The sequence below is a fragment of the Myotis yumanensis genome, unplaced genomic scaffold, assembly GCF_028538775.1.
Source record: "Myotis yumanensis isolate MYYU_CA2020_CCGP unplaced genomic scaffold, mMyoYum1.0.hap1 SCAF_7, whole genome shotgun sequence".
Lineage (NCBI taxonomy): Eukaryota > Metazoa > Chordata > Mammalia > Chiroptera > Vespertilionidae > Myotis > Myotis yumanensis.
In genome coordinates, this window is record NW_027223758.1 from 26,624,370 (window position 1) to 26,647,833 (window position 23,464).

A 23,464-nucleotide genomic window follows, 5' to 3' on the forward strand; every position below is an offset into this window, starting at 1 on the left:
AGATCTTTTCCTTCTCAAACCAAAGCAATAGAACAAATAAGAATAAATAAGGTCATTTTGCATTAATATGGATGGGCTTTGAGGGCATTATGCTAAATGAAATAAGTAGAACACAGAAAGACAAATACTGAATGATCTCACTTATATATAAAATTTAAAACAAACAAACAGAAATTACACACACACACACACACGCGCGCACACACACACACACACACACACACACTGACATCACAGAGACAGAGAACAGATTAGTGATGGCCAGAGGCAGGAGATAAAAGAAGTCAAAAGGTACAAACTTCCAGGTAGAGAATAAAGAAGTCATGGGGATGTAATGTACAGCATGGTGACTATAGTTAAAAATTTTGTATTGCATATTTGAAAGTGGCTAAAATAGTGGAACTTAAAAGTTCTCATAGCAAGAAAAAATTATGTAAATCTGTATGATGATGGATTTCAAGTATATATTGTGATCATTTTGCAATATAAACAAATATAAATTATTACATTGTATACTTGAAACTAATATAATGCTGGATATCAATTATAACTCACTTTAAAAAAAAAAAGAATAAATAAGGTGAATCTGTAATTCATGCAACAAGTCGCAGGACTGACTTGACTGGATCTTCCAAATTCTCCATCTCACTTCTCGGCAGTGATGTGCTGGTAGATGTTAACAAGCAGCATCAAAAAAAAAAAAAAAGAGCCCTGATTTACTAATGTTTGCCAATTTCAGTGGTGTAAATACTTCCATGGCCAATTTCGAGCAACCAAAATGATGTCATTGAGCAATCAGCTTCTGGGAAAGAAAGTGGGGGTAGACTGATTGCAAAACTGGCTAAAATTGTCCACACCAGTTTGCATTGTGACTCTGAAGTTTCTTACGTTATGAGGTAGTCTGTTTCCCCAGCCTTCAATCTGCTGACCTTGAGACTTGGTTAAATAATGTGCAATAATTGACAGGATGCCTGTTTGAAGTCTAGATCTCAAGAGGCCTTTTGTGGCTAGTCCCTCACTCCTCTGCTTTGACCTCGAGAATACTCCCAGGCTCGCCTGCTCTTGTAGCCCTGGCTCCAACATGAGAACACGTCCAGGCTAGACTGTCTTTGAGGAAGTGGTATGCAAGACACACAGAGAAGGGTAGAGGCCAGCCCAGATCAGCCAAGAGCCGGGAAACTCCAAAGCATGTGAGAGGCCCCAGCCAAAATGAGCAGAGCCACGTCACCAAGCCACAGCTGACCACAGACACATAAGTGAACCCAGCCTAAGAAGAACCACAGATCTGGCCTGCAGACTCATTAGCAATAATATGTTTATTATCTTAGGATCTGGAATTTTGACAGTAAGTCTGATTTCTGTCTACTGTTTAAGAACTAAGCAAAAAAAATAAAATAAAAAAATCACCATTTAAATAGTTGCTGAAGAAAGTACTTCTGAAATTATCAGAGAAAACTGGTCTGGCAATGAGGAGTTAGGGACTGAGAGAGAGAGAGAGTGTGTGTGTTCTTTTTGCTAATCTGGACATACATGACTTCAAGAATTGCACTTTGGCATTTTATTTAGAGTCCAAACTCTAGTTCTCTAGCCATAATCAACAAGAATTCTGCCTTTAAAAAAAAAAATTTAATCCCTACCCGAGGGTATTTTCCATTGATTTTTAAAATAATTTATTTTCTTTTTTTAGGAAAGTTAAAAATTTTATTTTTATTATTTAAGGCATAAGGAGACAGACAGAAACACTGATGTGAGAGAGATACATAGATCGGTTGCTTACCACACATTCTCCGACAGAACAGGGCTGGGGATCCAGCCTGCAACCGAGGTACATGCCCTTCACCAGACTCAAACCTAGAATCCTTCAGTCCTTGGGCCAATACTCTATCCACTGAGCAAAACCAGCTAGGACAAATTTTGCCATTTTTAAGTGTTAGAATCATATTTCCAAAATATTCTATGTTTTATGGACTTAATATTGAATATCTCTTGGAAACAATCGAGACGCGCTTTAAAAAAAAATACCATTAGTCAATACTAATATTTCTGGAGAAGGATAATGAAAAGGATCTTTATATTTTTAAATCAAGACTCTTCAAATCACAGAATGCTACCCTAGCCACCATATCAGAGATTACCACCAAAGTACAGAATCAAATGGCTTCACTGTCACAAAATACACCATTTTCCCTCGTTAGTGGTAAAAATGATATAACAGCCAGGAAAATATTTCATCCATTCCTCTTTAATGCAGTATTTTGAAGAGTATGACTCATATGACCTTATTTATATAATACATATTTTCTTATTCTGCAGTAGATTCAAAAGGACAGTGAAATACGTGATAAGGAATCTTAATATATCACAAGGAAGATTATAGATAGCTTAAGCTTTGAAATAAAAAGTGTGGTAGAAAAAAATTCAAATATCTAAAGGCAAAATTCTGGAATACTCAAGGTCCTTCCATGATTGAATCTTTGTGGATTCGTATCCAGTCTTGCTCGGGTGTCTTTCTGGAGAAACCCAAAGTACATCTCTAGCTGGGATAAAATGAAGGAGACTTTGTCATCAAGAGAAACAGGTGCTGTGAAGAAAGCCCTGATGCATATAATAAACCTAAAGTATAAAAACCATCATGGAATTTTAGAGTTTTCCAAGGAACTTGATATGCTGCTTCTCAGAAGAGTAAGGAGGAAAGGAAAGAAGAAAGGAAATGCAGACGAAGCTTGGTAATTTTCCATTTTATTTTCTGTGCTACGTACTTTTTTAAACTCTTATTTTTAGGTCAGCACCAGGAGATGTGCTTTACACAGACAAATGAAAAGCATTTGACATTACAGGGAAAAATTGGGATTGGTTAAAGCCAGTCTCAGAACAGAAAGAACCTGCGAATTTTTTAAAATATATTTTTATTGATTTCAGAGAGGAAAGGAGACGGAGAGAGAGATAGAAACATCAATGATGAGAGAGAATCACTGTTCGGCTGCCTCCTGCATAACCCCTACTGGGGATGAAGTCCACAAACCCGGTACATGCCCTTGACCACAATCAAACCTGGAATTCTTTTAGTCTGCAGGCTGATGTTCTAACCACTGAGCAACTGGCTAGGGCAGAGCCTACAAATTTTGTTTTTAATTGTACGCAATTGGAAACTGAGGACAACTGGCTTTGGACCCACAGATATACAGATATATGGCCAAAACCCTGAAACAAAACTTAGGTCAGTTAACTCTCAGCAGAGAATATTCTTTACATCAACAAAACTAATTTATTATAATGAAAGTTGACTGGCAATATTTCTTAAATTAAAGCTTGTCTGCAAAGATAAAATAGTTTTATTCTTCAACAAAATTAATGTCACATTTTTCACTTATTAAAAACAGGTATAAAATGTAGACAATTTCTATCTGCACATAAACACTTACGAGCCCCAAAAAGACTCATTTATGGGCACAAAGTCTCGGATAGATTCTGAATAATAAATGAAATTATAGACAACCCCCAGTTCTCAATTCATGAGAAAGAATTGGTCCTAACTTTCAAAAAAACAGGCAATCAAATTTCAAATTAAGACACATGCAAATGAGTTACTAATACCCCATTCCCACATAAGTGCAGTCTGCAAACAATATTGAATGTCCCTAGAAATATTTATTCTAGGTGCTGAATAAAATTAAGCTTCAACATTGGGGTCTGGAATGACCACATACGCAATGCACTTCCTGTTTCATTTCTGCACCTTTATCAAAATCCCATTTACATGCTACCTTCTCTGTAAAGCCCTGCCAATCTACCCTCATACCTTCTATCCAAGCTCTCAGCCCACTGGGCTCATGGTCCTGTGGGACCCACATAATAGACTTATGGACTGTGATTAGCCCAATGCCGAACCGGACTCAGTTCCACCATGGAACGGAAACTCTGGACACTGGCTTCCCTTTTAGCTCTACTAAAGGCCAGCTACATATTTTTCAGGACTGGGCTAAGAGGCATGGGACTTGATAGCCCAGAAATGTAACTCCACGAAGATAAAGCCTTTTACCACAACACATCCTCTCATGGGGTCTCTGGAAGTGCTCATTCCAGGTGGCGGCCCAAGAATCCCACTCCCACTAGTGACAGAGAAATTCAGTTCTCCATTAACAATAGCATGCCACCATTTATGTACAATTTTAAAATGTTTTGAAAAAGGGCAGGTTTGTGCATAATTTCTTGGGAAACAAAAACAGGAAACGACCATGAATTGTTGCCCCTGGGAAGGGAACTGAAAAAAATGAGGCTGTGAGAATGGAGTATATGTTTTAATGATAACCTTTAACACTGTTAGAATTTAGTTTTTCGTAGATGTGTGAATTACATTTTCAAAAAATAGAAACAATTTAAATACATTCAATCAGGCCTATTCCACTGCTACTCGAATGGGTAATATCATTTGATTTGCATGTGCCAAAGGTCATAAATGGCAAGAATGGTTATGTTCCTGGTAACCACTGTCAAGAAAAGTTCTGGCTCGAAGAGGAGTATGGACGAGTCGCAGACAGTTGCTGCTCCTGTCATTCATGTAAAAGAAAAGACTCAACTTGGGACATCTCTAACAGTGAGGAAGTGAACCTGACAGTTCTCACCATCCTTAGATAAAAGTACAATCAGATAATGTGACGTTTTCACCTACATAATGCAGCTAAGGTGCTTCCTATTCCACCACAAGTAGTCAAGAATGTAAGAAAATTTCTGATATTATGCAAGATTTCTATCCTACACAACAGATAGGCTTAAAAAGCACAGAGTAGATGCAGCATTCACTTGCTCCCTCGTGTTTTACAGCATTTTAAAGAGACTGTCAACATGAATAATGCACATGAGTTATTTTTTACATAAAATATGCTCAGAAATTATAGAATAAACAACTCAATGGTGGCATAGATTTCTAAAAGTTGAATATATAAGACAGAGTAGCCATAAATGTTCTTTTCTTCTTTCTTTTTTTCCTGGACCTTGTGGTTAATTTACATGATAATGCCAATTGCCTAACTGATAATGGTTTTGTTTCTTATTTCCTAGGGATATTTAAAAATAAACATTTAAAAGTATTTTTAAAAGTTAGAAAATGGCTTGCTGTAGCTACATATAATATATGAAATAAACAAATTGTCTCAGGAAAAATAATTTTTTCCATGGGGGAAAGCTATTAATAGGAAAGAATAGTATTGAGAGCAAAATTTAGTAGTTATAATGGATTGATAAAAATATATATAGCTTCCTATTTATTTTGTTATTATGGAATAAGAACCTTCTCTCATAGAACTTGAGTTTAAAGTATTCCAGTATGCATCAATAGTCAGACTGAACAGTAGAATAAAATAAACAGCCCAGCAGTAGATGTAGGTGTATATGGAAATACTGTATATGAAAGAGATAACATCTCAATTCACTAGGGCAAAAATTGGACTTTTAAATAAATGGTACTAAAGTTGGACTTTTTAATAAATGGTGTTGACACATAACTAGATAGCAAGTAGGAAAATGGGTACAATTGGATTCTTAAATGATATTAGAACACCTAGATACCAGATTAGGGCAAAAGAAGGACTTTAAAGGAAGTGTTGTGACAAAAGGATATAAAGTTAGAAAAAGATAAAATTAGATCTATACCTTACAAGATACAACATAGAAAAGTCCTAGATGATCAAAGATTCAAAAATAAAAGCATGAAACCATACTAGAAAAACTATGGGTAAATTTCTTTATAGACTAGATATGAAAATGATTTTCTGTGACTCCAAATCAAAAAGAAATAAAAGAGAATATTAATAAGTTGCTTATATAAAAATACAAGTGAAAACTTACATGGTAAATTCAAGAGGCAAAAGACAAAATGGGATAGCATTTATCAATGATAAAGAGCTAATTCTAGAGCTCTAAAAAAACTAAGGAGGAAAGTAAGGCCAAACAGCAGGCAGAAAAATGTACAAAATACACATGAAGAGAAATTCATAGAGAAATATATACATACTAGAGGCCTAGTGCACAAAATTTGTGCACTCTGGGGAGGGAGTCCCTCAGTCCAGCCTGTGCCTTCTCACAGTCCAGGACCTCTTGGGGGATGTCGGACATCCTTAGTGCTGCTGCAGAGGTGGGAGAGGCTCCCACCACTACCGCTGTGCTTGCCAGACATGAGCCCAGCTCAGGGCTTTTGGCTGAGCGGCGTTCCCCTGTGGAAGCACACTGACCACCAGGGAGCAGCTCCTGTGTTGAGTGTCTGCCTGCTGGTGGTCAGCGTGCATCATAGTAACCAGTTGTTCTGCTGTTCGGTCAATTTGTATATTAGCCTTTTATTATATAGGATGGCTCTTAAACATATGAAAGGATGCTTAATCTCCTGTAGGGTAAGAGCAATGCATGTTAAAACTATATTAATAGCATTTCTTACCGAATTGGCAAAACCATTTTAAAAACCTGACAATATAACTTGTGGTAAGACTGAAGGTAAGAAAACAAACATCACCTTAATACATTGGAGGAGGAACAGAAAACGGTAAAAACAAAACAAAGCAAAAAAAAAATATGAAGAAGAGGTTAGCAAAATAAACAATCCTAGGCATTTGCCCTCACCCTCTGCACTTGTCAGCCAAGGCCATACATAGTTATTTTGTTTTGTTGTTTCATTTCATTTTGTTCATTTTAGCCTCATACACACAGCAACCTAAATGCTCGTCCGCAGGAGACTGATATAATAAAGTATAGTCCACCATGCAGTGGAAAATATGTATAAAAGAATGAAAAAGAACCCCAGGAGCAATTTGAAATGCTTTTGAGGTTACATTAAGTTAAAAAGGCAAGCTGTAAAAGTGCAGATAAAATGCTACATTTTGTGCAAGAAAAATAGGGATGTTTTATATATATTTTGAAAGAGTAGCAACTTAAATCACTGAGAACAGACGAACTTTCTATTAAATGATATGAGGGACCAGCTAACTGTGTGTATGTTCTTCCTTGTTTTTCCAAACAAAGAAATGGGGAGGAAAAAATATAAGATGGATATTAATGGAGTAAAAGGGATATGGATGGAAGTGAGCCTTCTCTGAGTGTGTGTGTGTGTGTGTATGTATATATATATATATATTGAATACTGAACCACAAAAATATTTTACATTTTTAAAATATAAATTTAATTAAAAGGATTTGAAGATTAGTATTTTCTGAAATTGAATAACTATAAATAAATGAATCTTATTGTATAGCAAATTATAACTCTAAGAAAACAATTAATTTCAATAAATTTGGAACCTATTATTTTAGTGAGAAATATTCTAAGAAACAAAGAAACTTCAAAGAAATGTCGAATTTTCTCTATCAGATTTGTTACTAGTGGCACTAGTATTTTTATTCTGAAAGTATTTGTATAGAATGCAACAAAGAAGTAAATATATTAATGCAGTAAGGAATCAGAAGGGTCACTATGAGAAAAGAGAAATACATACATGGAAGGAGAGAAAATGAGGACCCTATGATAATGTGATAAATCAGGTTGATTTGGACAGGTAATAGCTGTTCAAACTACATTTTAAAGAAAGAAAAATATAATTAAAATGCTAAATGAAGACAGATATTTGCTTCAGAATTACTTATAGTAACAAAAATAAAATGGAAATTGTGTGACTATTCAAAAGTAAATGGATGGCAAATAATTAATATAATTTTAAATCAATAGATTATTTTTGAATGATAAATTGATAAATATATTTAGCATCATGGCTATGCTTAAGACATCATGTTAAGTGAATGACTTAATGTCATTTACGCAAATTAATAAGTGACCACAGATCTTTTGGGAAATAAAGTCATGACTTTTTTTTATATCTGAAATAATGCAAGCTCTAAGCCAGTGGTTCTCAACCTGTGGGTTGCGACCCCTTTGGCCATTGAATGACCCTTTCACAGGGGTCGCCTAAGACCATCCTGCATATCAGATATTTACATTATGATTCATAACAGTAGCAACATTACAGTTATGAAGTAGCAACGAAAATAATTTTGTGGTTGGGTCACAACATGAGGAATTGTATTTAAAGGGCCAGAAGGTTGAGAACCACTGCAAGGCAATTTATTTACTTTCCATTTTTTTCAAAGATTTTTTCAATCATTTTGATTTTTTATTGTAGTAAAATATAGCTGACATAAGATTTACCATTTAATTATTTTTAAAGTATAGTCAGTATATAATATTAGTTAAATTAATTTCATGTGTACAATATAGTAATTTAACATTTTCATACCTTACAATGTGATCACCTTATTAATTCTAGTAATCATTTGTCACTGTACAAACTTATCACAATATTATTGACTATATTCCCTTCCACTTATTTCACCCATCCACCATTCCTCTCCCCTCTGGCAACCATCCCTTTGGCCTCTAAGTTTCTGTTTTTGTTTTGTTTTGTTTGTTCAATTGTTTTGCTTTCATAGATTCCACATATAAGAAGTTTTTTGTAGTAGCTTCAGAGGGTGACAAAATTAAAGACAGATATCCTTTCCATCGCTCTCCCATCTTGATCATAAGTGATTGTTTATGCAAGCCCTCAGCTTTGGTAACTGGGCCTTTATTAAGGCAATAATTCAGACTGGCCCCTAAAATAATAGGTTTTGTCATCTCGGTCATACAATCAAAAGGATTTACTTAGAGACAAGGAAGCATAATTCTAGTGTTCTAATGTAGTGCTAGAATTAATTGTGGATGAAAGTTTTGCCACGTGCAACTAATACTAACTAATGCCCATAAAACAATATGTTTTGTTAGGATTAAACACAATATTTTTAATGTGCATGGATTCACCACAGCTTGAACTTATGTCTTGAGTTAACAAGGCCACACCTTATTTATTGCAGCGAAGATGCCACCAGCACAGTCCGATGACACTCCTGAACCTCCAGCTCCCACTGCCTCTGCAACTATATGGTTTTGATTACATAGATTCCACATGATTTATTGTCTAACATTTTGTTGCCAGAGAAACTAGATCAACTTACAAAGGCAAAGCATGGTTCAGCTCAACATATTATTTTTCTTTTACAACCTCATAGTTTCTTGATTCATAATCTTGAATTGGGCATGAATATAGGTAAATTAAAAGCAGAATGTTTACGAACATGATTAGGAGAAACGATGATTTTCAAGTTATTTGGAACATTTTAAGAATTTACTTAAAGATTTTAGAATAATGTAGAACAGTTAAGAATCAGGAAGAAATTATTTACAGAGCTAAGAATTGACATATTGTGACTTTTTGTATTTTGTGCACAAGAATAATTTTATCTTTTTAATGGAAAAATAAGAAGACTAGCTATACTTCCATGGTACTTCAAGTGCTCTACAGCATCCTTTAAATAAATTATCTGACTTAAGAACGATCAACTGTAACCATGAAAGTTTGAGCAGTTGGCCATAAAATTAAATATTGAGTGTTATTGCTAACACAATTTATTTTTTAATATACTTTCCAAAAATTCTATCAACCACTAAGTCATATGAAATATCTCAGTGATCTATTTTTAGTTTAAGTTCTGTAAGAATAACTCTTTTTCAATATTATGCACTGATAATTTATTTGACAGCAATACGCACTTTAACAATGTTTAAACAAAATTTTATTATCATTATTCAGGTATTCCATATGCTTAGGTACATGTAATATTAATACTACATCTTAAATCAATATTTTTAGATTTTCATCTGGTATCCATCTTTGTAAGTAAAAAAAAATGTAGACAATGCCTTCAAAAGAATCTTTAATCTTCAAACAATACTGCATGAGTGTAAACTGATTACAACAGAAATATGTTTTCAGAGTCCCCCAAATAAATCTTTCTCATTAACTCCTATTTTATAAAGTAGATATTTACCAAATGGTAAAAATAATCAAGCCTATATTTAATTTCCCAAATTATTTGTATATATCCCAACCCGTGAGACTTCTTTTCTAACTCACTAAATTTACACTAAGACACTGTAAGGGTAAAAGCAAATGTAATTCATACACAGATAAAAAAACGACATTTAATTTCAACTAAAGACATGAAATGTAATATTTAATTAACATTTGTAAGAAGAAAAGTTATGTTGGCAAACAATTTAAACCAGCTATTACCAATCCTAAAACCCCTAGTAAAGAAATGTTCAATGTAAAAATGGAAATATTACCTAGTATTTTCAAAATATCTATAATAATAAAAGTGTAATATGCAAATCAACCAAATGACCCGGACAAGTGTCTGGACAACCTTTTGGATGACCACGCTATGACAGGCACTGGCACCAGGCCAGCCAAGGAAGGTGCGATGTGATTGCCCCACGATTGCTCCACAGAGAGAGGCCCAGGCCACCGGTCATCAGGGTGATTGATTGAGGCGGGGGGGGGGGGGGCGGGGGGGGGCTCCACAATCGCCCCAAAGAGGGAGGCCCAGGCTACCCGGCTGGCGGCGCTGCAGTGGGTGAGCGGGGCCTCCCTCTGTGGAGCCATTGATCGCAGATCCCTATGATTGATAGCCCCACAAAGGGAGGGCCAGGCCACCCTGCTGGCAATGCTGTGGCGGATTGGTGGGGCCTCCCTCTGCAGAGCAATTGATCTGGGGGCCCCACAGAGGAAGGCCCAGGCCACTGGCCAGCAACGCTGTGGTGGGTGTGTGGGGGCCGGCCAGCGATCACCCTGCAGAGGGAGGCCCAGGACAGCCAAGCGATTGCACCCTATGCCTGTTGTCTGCAGAGGTAGATGACCAATGGCGGGGGTGGGGGGCGGGGTGACAGTGCCGCACAGATGGCAAGCAGTGGCAGCAGTGGGGGCGGGGCCAGCTGCCAGCAGCCAGGGGAAGGAAAGCCCTGATAGGCCCTGATAACCGGCCAGGCCTAGGGACCCTACCCGAGGGGTCCAGGATTGCGAGAGGGCGCAGGCCGGGCTGAGGGACACCTCCCCCTGCCCCCCAGCCCGTGCATGAATTTCGTGCACCTGGCCTCTAGTAAATAATAAGAAAGCTTTTTTAAAAAGTGGTCAAGGTATGATGAAAAAAGAAAACTTTGACAGAGAGTGAAATGCCTGCCTAATATCGGTAGCAAATGTAAATACCTAAGGGAAGAAGTGGAGACTACAGCTGATATAGCCAAGAGTCTAATTTGTCAAAGGATCTAGACTTCAAGTCTATTAAACATCTGCATAATCACCTTTAGTTTTAGGGATAACAATAGCTACCAGTTACAAAGTGCAGACTATAAAATACATCTTATGGCCTTTAACCCTCCTAACAACCCCGGGAAATTGTATTATGAACTTCATTTTATGATTGAAGAAATCAAGATATGCCGAAGTTAGGTAAATGACTATGGCCAAAGTGAAAGCCTAGACTGCAAGGCATAGCATATCTCTCTCTCTCTCTCTCTCTCTCTCTCTCTCTCTCTCTCTCTCTCTCACACACACACACACACACACACACACACACACGCATACGCACATGCACATGCACACACACGCAAACACGAACACACACACTCCTATAGGGGAACCAGGAAGAAGTTATCCATGGCTTTTACAAATGACTGCTCCCTTTTAAATTAACCTCAATTCAAACTTTATCTTAACTTCAGATCCTTCCAGGAACCCAAGTGACATCAATTTCAGACAAGTGATAAGATGTAAACCACGGGAAAGGGATCTCCAGAGAGAACTGTCACAGGAGTCTGATCCTAGTGGTTGTGCACCATGCATAATGCTGGCCTAAAGGTCACACTGCATTCCAGCTACTGTGGAAGTTATAAAATTCTTGTGTCTTGAATGATATATTGGCAATGCTGATGGTTTTCTGTCGTAGCCAAGGACTAAATCTGGGAAAAAATAAGTGAGACTAATGCTAATAGAGTTTAAAATTAAAAATAAATCGATATAATATAAGATAAAATTCACCTGTATATTATCAAGTGATTTTTAAGAAAAAAGAAGACTTTTCTAGTTTAGATTACCCAAGAACTTGGTCTTTAAACAACTTTAATTAGACATTTGCACTATTGTGGGAATAAGCCTCACTCGTAAACTGGTGTTCCAGCCACAATGTGGAGTGTAAAATTAATTTTTCTTAAGTATAGACTATAGAAACATTTACCAAAGTAAATTCAGCAGAACATTAATCCTTTGAGATGCTCTTGACAAAAAGGCCCATCATCAAAAAAGAATGCAAAATGATCCTAATCCATGTCCAACACAAGAAAGACTCTTAGAATTCCTATAACAACGACCCCCAGTATCTCCCAAACTTCTCTCAATCTCATAGCACGTACTAGTATTCTAAGGAACTATGTTGGCAGGAATGAGTTGATTGTTTCTAAAAAAGCATTCCCTGCCCCTGAGACTAAATAATGTGACTCTTCACAGTGTTACTCCCATTTATGGCCAACAGTGATAAGAAATTCTTCCAGCCCCACTGGTCTTACCTGAAGTCAGTAATTTGGGGGTACAAATTAAAATGTCAAGAAACATCTGGATGATGAAGGTCAGAGAAAACATCCTGGTGTGTGAAACTAAAAGGTGAATTTTCTGACTTGTTAGACCCAGTGATCATGTTTCATAGTTAAATACCAACAAATAAAGTGCGGTTTTTCATCTCCTAGAAATCTCTATGGACATTAATTTCCGTTGTCTTAAAAAAACCTTGTTTCTGCCATTAACAAAGATCTGTCAAGTGGCAAATACTTTATTACATTATTTTGACTTTTCATTGCTACTGTTTACATAAGATCAATAATATTTATTTGGGTTCTTGAGATTTCACATTTACTAGTAAATAGCTAAGAATGTTAACAGAATTTACCTTCTGGAAAGAGAGAAAACTATGGTGAAAGTATTCGTTCATTCTTACAAGTACCTACTGTGTGTTGGGCATCACATCCAAAGTCCACTGTTTAGGATTTCATGTTTTATGGTCAACAGAAGGAATTTAGAAAAATTTAGCTATTTTCCATTCTAAGATGATAAAAGTGAATTTCTCAGAATAAACTAGTACTTACTCTTAAATCTGTCCACTATAGCAAGCAGCCCCACACATTAGCATTACTCTATCACACATTATGGTTGGCTAACCCATTTCAGGTAGGTACATTATTTCATTTTCACAGTAACTCCAGGGTAGACATGAATATTACCTTAAGTCCCCAGACTTTTCCTCCGTTTACACCTTGTGTCAAATTACATTCTAGTTTCCCCCCAATTGGACCATACGTCAAATTATATGCCAAATTACTTTCGAACCTAAACTGCAAAAAGAAAGCAGTTCAAGTAACATAGATGCTTAATTATCAGATTCATTGAGTGCTAAAAAGCTTACATGAAAAGTGAACCTAAGGTAGGCAGGGAGCTAAGTAGCAAGGAGTGAGGTCCCAAAGCGTGTCCAATGTTACGATCTGTCTTGTTACCAACCATAAACCTGTTCAGCGGACAACCCTATCCAGAAGGTGTTATCACTCCCACAGAGAAACCAAGAAACCTTCCTGTGATCTCTCAGGTAATTTGTTCACTGGGATTCGATCTGGATCTCTTCGATCCCAAAACCTGTTCTTGCATTTCAAACTAGAGCTTCAGATTTTGGCTTCAACAGCTCAGGGTGCAGAAAAAGATGCCAAGCTTCCTTACTAAAAGTAAGTTGCTCTAAAATTATTTTGATTGTGGGGGAAATGTACTCAACTGCAAATCTGGACAGTTTTCTAAATAAGCTCTGTAAGTCTCAGTAGAATGGGTTGCTAGAATGGTCCTCTGAGGCAGGTATCTGGCTGCAAAGATCAATGTGCTTCAAGTTTATTTTTCTCCAGTTAATACATAAAGAATAGATTTCCTCCGGTAGTTTTAAATATCAGAACTACATGCATTTTATCATTGAGTCCTTAGAGCAACCAGATAAAACAACCATGGAGATTATTTTCATAAGGCAGATGGGAAACTGTCTGAGAGATGTGGAATAACTGAGTTATAGAGCCAGTTATTGGCTTTGAGGCTGGCAACCTGACCCAAGAACTTGTGTACTTGATGTCTATAAGCCCTTAGGCACTTAAAATGCATAAAGACATATATTGGGTGCTCCGGAGTAGTATGGATGTGCTGATAATAAGAGAAAAAAACCCACCTTTCTGCAATAGAGGCACTCTGAATAAAACAATAATGTTTACTCCTGAAACGATCCCCACACATGTCTGCCCACTTTGACAATCATATTGATTATAAAATAAAGAAAAAGTCAACGTATCTATATTACATCAATTGTGAAACAATCCTACAATGCTATTCGTTTAGAAAAGTAAACCCTAAGCTTGGTTTTATAATGTAATGAGGAAATACTGTTTTGGACTCGATGTTTGTCCTCTAAATTCATTCGTTGAAGCCCTAATCCCGAGTCCTTCAGAATGTGACTGTATTTGGGGACAAGGACTTTAAAGTGGTAATTAATTTAAAAGGAGGTCATTGGAATAGGCTCTAATCCAATGTAACAGATGCCCTCATACGAAGAGGAAATTAGGACACTGATAGGTACAGAAGGAGGAATATGTGGAAACAAAGGGAGAAGATGACCGTGCACAAGCCAAAAAGAGAGGCCTCCGGGGAACCCTGCTGGTGCCCTGATCTCAGACTTCCAGCCTCCATTTAAGTGGTGCTCCCTTTACTTAGAATAATGGTTCTCAAATTTGGCTGACTACAGGGCTCTCTGGGGAGCTTTAAAGAAAATATTGGTGCTTGAGCCCCACACTAGATGTTTTGATTTAATGGATCTGGGTGTGGTCTGGACATCGAGATTTTAAAAGCTCCCCAAGTGCTTCTCATTCCTCTATGTTACATAGAACCCAAGATTGAAAACCCTGGCTTAGAGAGCAGTCCACTAGGTAAAATTAATCTAAGAGATGAATATCAGATATATCCACAAGGTGGCATGTTATTGCATTTCAAAGAATTAATTGCAAAATGTTTCCAAAATGCAACTGGGTACCATTGCATGTAGAATCAGATTTAGATGCACGTTATATTAGACAGAAGCACTGATAACATGAGCCACAACCTTCTAATCCTGTCTTCAACAAGGGGTCCACTCTGGCCAACAATGAGAATGCTCTTGGCCGCCGGGTCTTTCACCCACTATTCCCCCTTGACAGAACTGAGGGCCCCCCATTCCCTCTCCACTACCCTTCAGGGGCCTTTTGAATTCTTTGGTCAAGTAAGGTACTAAGACAGATGCTTGCTATTATACAAAGCATAGAGTCTTTAGACAGACATGCATGTGTTCAGTTCCTTGTCTTTTACAGATGGGCACACTTATACACTGAGCAACTGCTCCAATTTAATTGTTGATAAGAGACATATCAATCTCTTCTCAAATCTGAGAATGTATACTAGCATCACAAAAAGATGTAGCCTATTCTTGATTGCTTTAAAAAGGTAAAAAGCTTTTAACCATTAGAGAAAATTTGCTATATTTAAATGGTATCTTTAAAATTTTTCTCTTGTCCACTAGTGAATGGCCAAGAGGGTTAGGGGCAGGTAGATAAGGCAGAAGAGTTTTAAAGGCAAATATCCAAGGGAACCATTCCTTGCCCCCTCCACAACCTGATATTTCTGCTATCAAATCTCTGACTAGTTGTATAAGGGTTTTTGTTTCCAAGGAAACCACTGACATCTATGGAATTCAAGGAACATAAAAAAAGAACTATGCCATATAATTTACATCTGGAGATAAATGTGAACAGCTAGCTGTCAAAACCATTACACACACACAGATAATTCTGTGATTTTTTTAGCCCTATTTGTCTCCATTTAGCAAAGATGTAAATAAATACACATTTGAAATGACAAAATTAAAAATTAAAAAAGACCCAAAAGGTAACTATTGCACCATATCAGGTAAATTAAGAACTAGTTGGAACCAACAATGTAGACCAAAGGCAGATCTCTTCAGCAATTGAGTGAAAAATATAGAAACCTTTATTTTGCTGTGTAAAGGGTTTTCTTCTTCTTTCCTAAATCTCAAACATCTACATCAAATTTTATGACTGCAGCTTCCCACAATGGTGAAATGTGTTCAAAATCAGGGAGACAGCGTCTGATCAGAAAAGGGGACAATAAATAAAGCACTCATTTCAACTCTAGGCCTCATGGATGATTAATTGAAACCGCTGTTGTATAACATCCAAATAACAGCTCATTATGAGATTTATATATTGGCATCCAGACTCTATGAGGAGCCATTTGAGATTTGACAACCCTTAAATAAATAACCCATTTTGAATATTAGCAGGAAATGCTGAGGATATATGGGGAAAATTTAAAGCATATATAAAATGGTATCATCAGTAAAATTACAAGAATGCCAAAGTGAAAAGAAGAAAAAAAAGGCAGGAAGGAAATTCCACCTTTTTAATCAAAATGACTATTCCCTCCTTCTTGAAATTCTTTTTTCAGGTGACCAGGATATGCTCTCTCCTGCTTCGTATTCATCCTCATCAGCTACTCATTCTCACTTGCTTCCTTCTTTTTAATTGTGGTAAAATATACATGCCATAAAACTGACCGTTTCAATGATCGTCAAGTGTACAGTTTAGTGACATTAGTTGAATTTACCTTTTTGTGTTGTGCAACCATCACCATCTTTCATCTCCATAACTTTTTAATCCTGTCTACCTGAAAGTCTGCACCTATCAAAGAATAACTCCCCATTCTCCCTCCCCAGCCCCATGGAATCTGCCATTCTATTTTCTGGCTCCATGAATTTACTCTTCTAGGTATCTCATATAAGTGGAATTGTAGAATATTTGTCATTTTGTGTGTAGTTTATTTCTCTTGAATACTGTCTTCAAAGTTTATCCATATTATAGCTTGCATCAACATTTCATTTCAATTTTAAGGCTGATCCATTGTATGCATATGGTATATTTTGTATATCCATTCATTAATGATGAGTGTTTGAGTTGTTGGTACCTTTTAGCTATTCTGAGTAATGTGCTATGAATACTGGTGTACCACAAGTATCTGTTTGAGGTCCCTGCTTCCAAGTCTTCGGGAATATTCCATTCTCAAACTCTTTTACTGATTCCTCCTCATCTCCTCAAAGTCTAAATGGAGGTGCCAGGGCTCAGACATCAGACCTCTTTCTTTTGTACCTATATTCCTTAGGAGACCTCACTTGGCTTTGAGCTTTAAATAATCAAAGTTATAACTTCATGGCCAATATTTCCCCTGAGTTTCAGACTTGTACGTCCAAATATGACATCATCAGGTCAAGTTTAATTAGGCATCTCAAACTTTAAATATTGAAAAACCAAACTTGATTTTTCTGTGTAAGGGTGCTTCTTCCTTCTCGTCTCAGGACATGGCAACTCAATTTTTCCACTTTCCCAGGTCAAAACACTGTGAGTTGTCCCTGAATCCTTACTTTTTCTCATGCCTCACATCCAGTGCATTAACAAAGCCTGTGGTTCAACCCTCAAACCATATTCAGATTCTCACATGTGTCTCTACACCTCTTGGTCATCATCAACACTGCCCAGGATATTTGCAAAAGCCATTTAGTTGGTCTCTCTGATGCTTCCTTTGTCCTCTGTGGTCTACCCTCAACACTGGCCAGTGATGCTTTTAAAAGCTAAAGTCAGATCTTGTTTCTCATCTGCTCAGAAACTTCAATTTCCTTCCCATTTCCCTAGAGAAAAGCCCAAATCATTAGCATGGCTTATGAAGCCCAAAACAATGCGGCCCCTGGCCCCATCTCTGACGTTATCATTCTTTCTGTCTTGAACTCCACTGTAGCCACACTGGCCTCCTTGCTATTCCTCAAATATGCCAGGCATATTCCTACCTCAGATCTTTTGCTCTTACAATGCCTTCTTCCTGGAATGCCCCTCCTTCCCTTAATTCTTATTTCTACTTACATGACCTCACCTCACCAAAAGAACTTACTCCAGGTGGCTCTACAAAACAGCAAGCCTCTTCACAATTCATGGTCAATCCTGTCTGTCCTGCTTTATTCCTCTCAGTGGACTTATCTGTTATCTGCCCCCCACCGCCCCCCAAGGGGTGCCAGAGCCTGTTCACATGGTAGAAGCTGTGGTATACACTGCTTTCCAACTCTGTGTTCGGTGACGTCAGGTTGTGGTTAAGAATATTTACCCAAAGGAAATTAGGGAACACAACAAATCAGTGAATTATTTCCTTCCTTCCTTCCTTCCTTCCTTCCTTCCTTCCTTCCTTCCTTCCTTCCTTCCTCCCTTCCTCCCTCCCTCCCTCCCTTCCTTCCTTCCTTCCTTCCTTCCTTCCTTCCCTTCCTCTCCTTCCTTCCTTCCTTCCTTCCTTCCTTCCTTCCTTCCTTCCTCCCTCCCTCCCTCCCTCCCTCCCTCCCTCCCTCCCTCCCTCTCTCTCTCTCTCTCTCTTTCTTTCTTTCTTTCTTTCTTTCTTTCTTTCTTTCTTTCTTTCTTTCTTTCTTTCCTTTTGAAACCCAGTTTACCAGCACACCCCCACTTCAAAATAGGATGTTATATGAGAGCAGAGTTGTGTGTCTTTTTTGTTCATTGCTATTTTCCCAGTGCCCAGAACAGTGCCTGGCAAAAACAGGCACTCAATGACCCTTTGTCAGATCAATAAAGAATGAACAGCCATCATTTCTGTATAGGACTTAGGAAAACAGAACCTGATGAATTTTTAAGATTTCATTTTATTCAGACCTATCTTATGTGATTCTGGTGACACTATATGCCACTTCGAATTTAACTGCGACATGGATATTTACAAGGAATCCGTATTCAAAGGAATATCACACACCTGAAAGAAACTGTCCTTTACCAACAGAATGCACTGGTTAATTGTCAGCTCAGCATATGGAGCAGTTTTCTTTGCCCAAACACAGTTTGAAAGTAAAACTACAGAACTATCCTTCAATGATATTGCTGCAAGCATGGAGAGCTGAATGTTGGCAGCGTTGAGTTTCATGTACTAAAAACTGGAAGAGCCGCTAAGCCAACCTAGAATTGCTTTCAAGAAGCCTTTGTCCTTTCTTTTCTTTTTGTTTGCATAGCTCCTTACCTTGCTTAGACTGTGACCTGGTTTTTTAAGTTCACCTGCTTTGCTATGACCAAGACAAACCTGCTGGACATGGATTTTACAATCTGTAAGACAGAGTGCCTTCACTTGATTAACTTCTCATTTTAGTTGGAACCAAGGATCGACAGAACGCATATACCTACCATCGTGTATTCTCACCCCCAACTTCATAGATGAGGAAGTAGAAGCACAAAATGAAAGAACAACTTTCTTAAGCTCCTTAATGGCAGAGCTGACACCGAGCCCCTATCTAGCCTTTTCCATTCCCATTTACTGTTCAATACATCTCGGGTTGAAATACTTCCTCAGAATCCCGAGGATAAAGAAACTACCTTTGCCAGCATCATTTCTGAAACCTTTCTGACATGGCCGATAGCAAAACCATACACTTTGTGCTGTGACCCAGAACACACACTCAAGTGCATGAAAAAAAGTTTCACAAAATACCTTGCTCTGCATAAGACACTGACGTTTTTCATTCTAGTCAGGCATATTCCATTTGATTAGTTCTGCTCATGAGCCACTGAATTGATCTGAAGGGTTAGGAACCACTAGTAGATCAGAAACCATAGTGATAAATTCTCTTCTTAAACACCAAAGATCCTTTTGAAATGAAGATCTAGAGAGCATGTGTTTACAGCAGTGATTTCTAACCACATGAATTTTTAAAACATGCAATAGCTGACTATTTAGTCAGGGTCACTGAGCTCTTTTCCCTTAGATTGTCAAATAAAAAAAATGACAACAGCCAATATAGCAATAGCTGTGTGGTGTGAATGAATCAAAATTATACATTTTTTCAGATTGGTAAAAAATATAAGATATTATTGGGTGTGCTTCAGAATTTTGGTAGTTAGTTTATGTGTGTCAGGAGATGAAAAAGGTTGAAAATTGCTGGTCTATAGCATAGACGAGATGTATTACAATAGCACCTTGACCTCTACCTGTCCCTCACCAGCCTGAGAGGGAGGGAGAAAGAGTGAGAGCATGAAAGGAAACACAAAAAATACATGCTAGATTTCAAAGAACAAGATAGATGTCTTTAACATTTAGCTTTTACCTTTGGATAAAAATCTCCCAACCAATCTTTTTTTAATTTGAAAATTTTCAAAATTGGTAACATGAACAAAGGCCGCATGCAGAAAATCCTATCTGGAGTTGTATGTATTGTGTTGGGAGTTGACATTTAAAATCCATTAACTGAGTAACGCATAGAAGCTTTTCCATTTCTTACAAATGTTATTTCAAATCACAGCAGGCATAGAAAACAGTTCATCTCAACTAGATCATGGATTTTTATATAAGAAGAAGCTGTGAAAAACAGAAATACTATGAATGCGTAGATAAATATTTGTGAGGTGCCTGGGTCTTTTGATAAATAATTTCTGCTCCACAAATGTTCTTCTTTTATGGTCTGTGAGCCCCCACAGAAAGTCTTCTAGGCAATCTGTCTTCCTTTGCATTACTTTCCGCCCTAAGATTCTAAGCTTTTCTCACGCCATACTGATGCCTTTACACTTTCTCTCTTCCACTGCTAGTCCCGCTGCTTTCCTTCTAGTCAACTCCATGGTCTTTTCTTATTTAGTTTTCCTCCTCTGAGCCTTGCACCTCCTTCTGCGAGGTGGTTATTCTGTAATCATTCTGGAATACTCCAGAGGGAGCTCCTCTCTCTTTGGTCCCTGCCTTATAGAAATGCTGCTGGGGAAGCCAGGATCTGTCAGAGTGGCCTGCAGAAGATGCCCCCTTATGAGGGTCCCCAGGCTAGAAGGCATCCCTTCCAGCACCTTGGATGCCAGCTTGGTCAAGTCTACCTTCATGACATGTTGTTGTTTTATAATATATTTTTATTGATTTTTTACAGAGAGGAAAGGAGAGGGATAGAGAGTTAGAAACATCGATGAGAGAGAAACATCAATAAGCCGCTTCCTGCACACCCCCCACTGGGAATGTGCCCACCACATGATACATGCCCTTGACTGGAATCGAACCTGGGACCCTTCAGTCCGCAGGCCGATGCTCTATCCACTGAGCCAAACCAGTCAGGGCCATGACATGTTTTGAGCAGCTAAATGAGACGTCACCTAAATCCAGCACTCCCACTGAAATTTTCAATACATTCCAATCATTTTTAATAAATTCTGTTTTTATTTATCCAATTGAGCTTGGGTTTTCTTTTACAACTTAAAGATTTTTAAACTGATATGATTAGCTTATTTCTTCCCTGTCAATCCACAAAACCCCTTTCAGTCAAGCCCCTGATTCAATTTCTCTTTATAAGAAACTTTTCCAAGTTAAGTGAGCAAAATGCAAATCCAACATGAAGCTTTTAATAATAATATATACAAAAATAATGACAATAATACCAACAAGAGTGGTTATTATTTAGCGGGGATTTATTATATAGTAGCAATAAGTTAAGGCAGTGGTGCTCAAATTCTGCTGCAAATTTACTTTTCAAAACTGATGTGCATGCCACACTTATATCAATTAAATTCTTCCACCACCAGAATGTCTGGGGGTGGAGAACAGGCATTAGCATTTTTTTAAAAAGTTTTCCAGATCGTTCCAGGGGCAGATAAATTTAAGAACTCCTCTGTTAAAGCTTTGCTAGTGAATTACTTCATTCAATCCTTATAGCAATGATATAAAATACTCATCTATCATCATCATCATCATTATTACTAGTAATAATATCATGACTTAACCAATGAGGAAGAACTCTGAGTCTCAGGAAGGTCACACATAATATGCCACAGAACCCCAGCTTTGAAAATATGACAGTTGATTGAGGTTCTTGAAAACCAGCAAGAAATCGAAAGGGGGAAGAGCGAAGAACATGGAAAATCCACAGAGAAAGCAGTCTTTGGTGGAAAAGCAGCAAAACCCAGAGTATTCCTAGTGTCTAAGATTGTCCTCAAGAGATGCATTTTAGGATCTAATAGCGGTTTATCAGCTGAGCACAGCTCGGTTCATTTGTCATCATTCCATAGCCATTTATCAAACCGCATCCATACATGAAGCACAACCGGTAGGTAGGCAGGTTGGGGGCTGCAATTAGAAAGATTGAAATGAAGCCTGAGAAACGCTCCGTGTGGCTGAGGAACTGACTTGGACTCATGATGCCTGGGGCTATGGGGAGGGAGATAAAGTGTAGGCAACTGTCTTTAACAAATACTGAGAATGAAATTTCAAGTCAGGCCAATAAACTTGAATTAAAAGGCAAACTTTATTACAATGTTACCAATATAGCTCTAGCAGGCTTATAAGAAACTTGGCTGAAATATTGTTGGGAGAAGAAAAAAATATTCTTTCCTACACTACAAACTGTGAACAATTTTGAATCATCAACAAACCATTAATGTTACAAAGTTGAAAAACTAAACTACTGAAATTCCATAATATTACTGAGATGAATGTAAGTAATATACTGTTTCCACAGGAAACACCGATAGCAACTTTCTTGAAAATAACTGATTTTTCCTTCTTTTTCTTTCTCACATTTCCCTGTAGATAATTGTTAACCCCTTTTTGTAATGAAAGCAGTATTTGGGTTCTTACTCTATGGCAAAATTTGCAAGCAATGGCTGTGCTGTTATATATCTGAAGAATAATTACAGGTGACTTTTTTGTCTTCCTGCATTGCCAGAGATAAAATAATGATACTCTTTGATTTCAAAGAAATTATTTAGACTTTTAAAGAATAAGACAAAAGTTGCAGGCAGATACTCAAATAGAAAATTGCTAGTTTTATGTCAATTTCCATGAAAGAGGCAAAAGCTACTGAATGGCACCTATACTTCCCTATTTGCCAATACTCTCTGTGCTAGAAAGGAAGTATTTAAAGAACTAAAATTGGGTTTAGGGGGGATAAGTGGTGATGGATGGAAGCTGTACTTGGGGTGGTGAACACACAATACAGTGTAAAGATGACGTGTTGCAGTACTGTGCACCCAAAACCTGTATAATTTTGTTAACCAGTGTCACGCCAATTAATTAATTAATTTCCCACTTTGATGGTGAGTCAACATATCATGCTAAACCCTACCAGATAATCTGTGTTAAAAAAAATGTTTTGTATCTTACTCAGCATGCTTAAACAATCTTCAAAAAATGAAAGTGCAAACACTGCGTTAAATATTTCTTCAGTAAGTTTTTCAGACCAAAACAAACTGATATCCCACACCACTGGTCCCAGGTCTGCTGGTCTTCACTAGTAACTGTGCAGAAAGAACTCTTACGTCCTTTGGGCTTCACAGATGGAATGATTTCAACTGCAAAGCATTTGAGATATCAGGTCTTGTTAATCGTGTGTCAAAGATACTATTACTTATGCTTATGAGGTTCAAGAAATTTTGCAGGTA

The 23,464-nt window shown here is 37.5% G+C and overlaps 1 protein-coding gene across 5 annotated transcripts in view; it reads right to left on the minus strand.

Annotated features, from left to right (window-relative positions):
• PLCB1 (phospholipase C beta 1) overlaps positions 1-23,464 on the minus strand; it is a 638,281-nt gene that overhangs the window by 393,823 nt on the left and 220,994 nt on the right. The gene's annotated exons all lie outside the window — the stretch shown is intronic.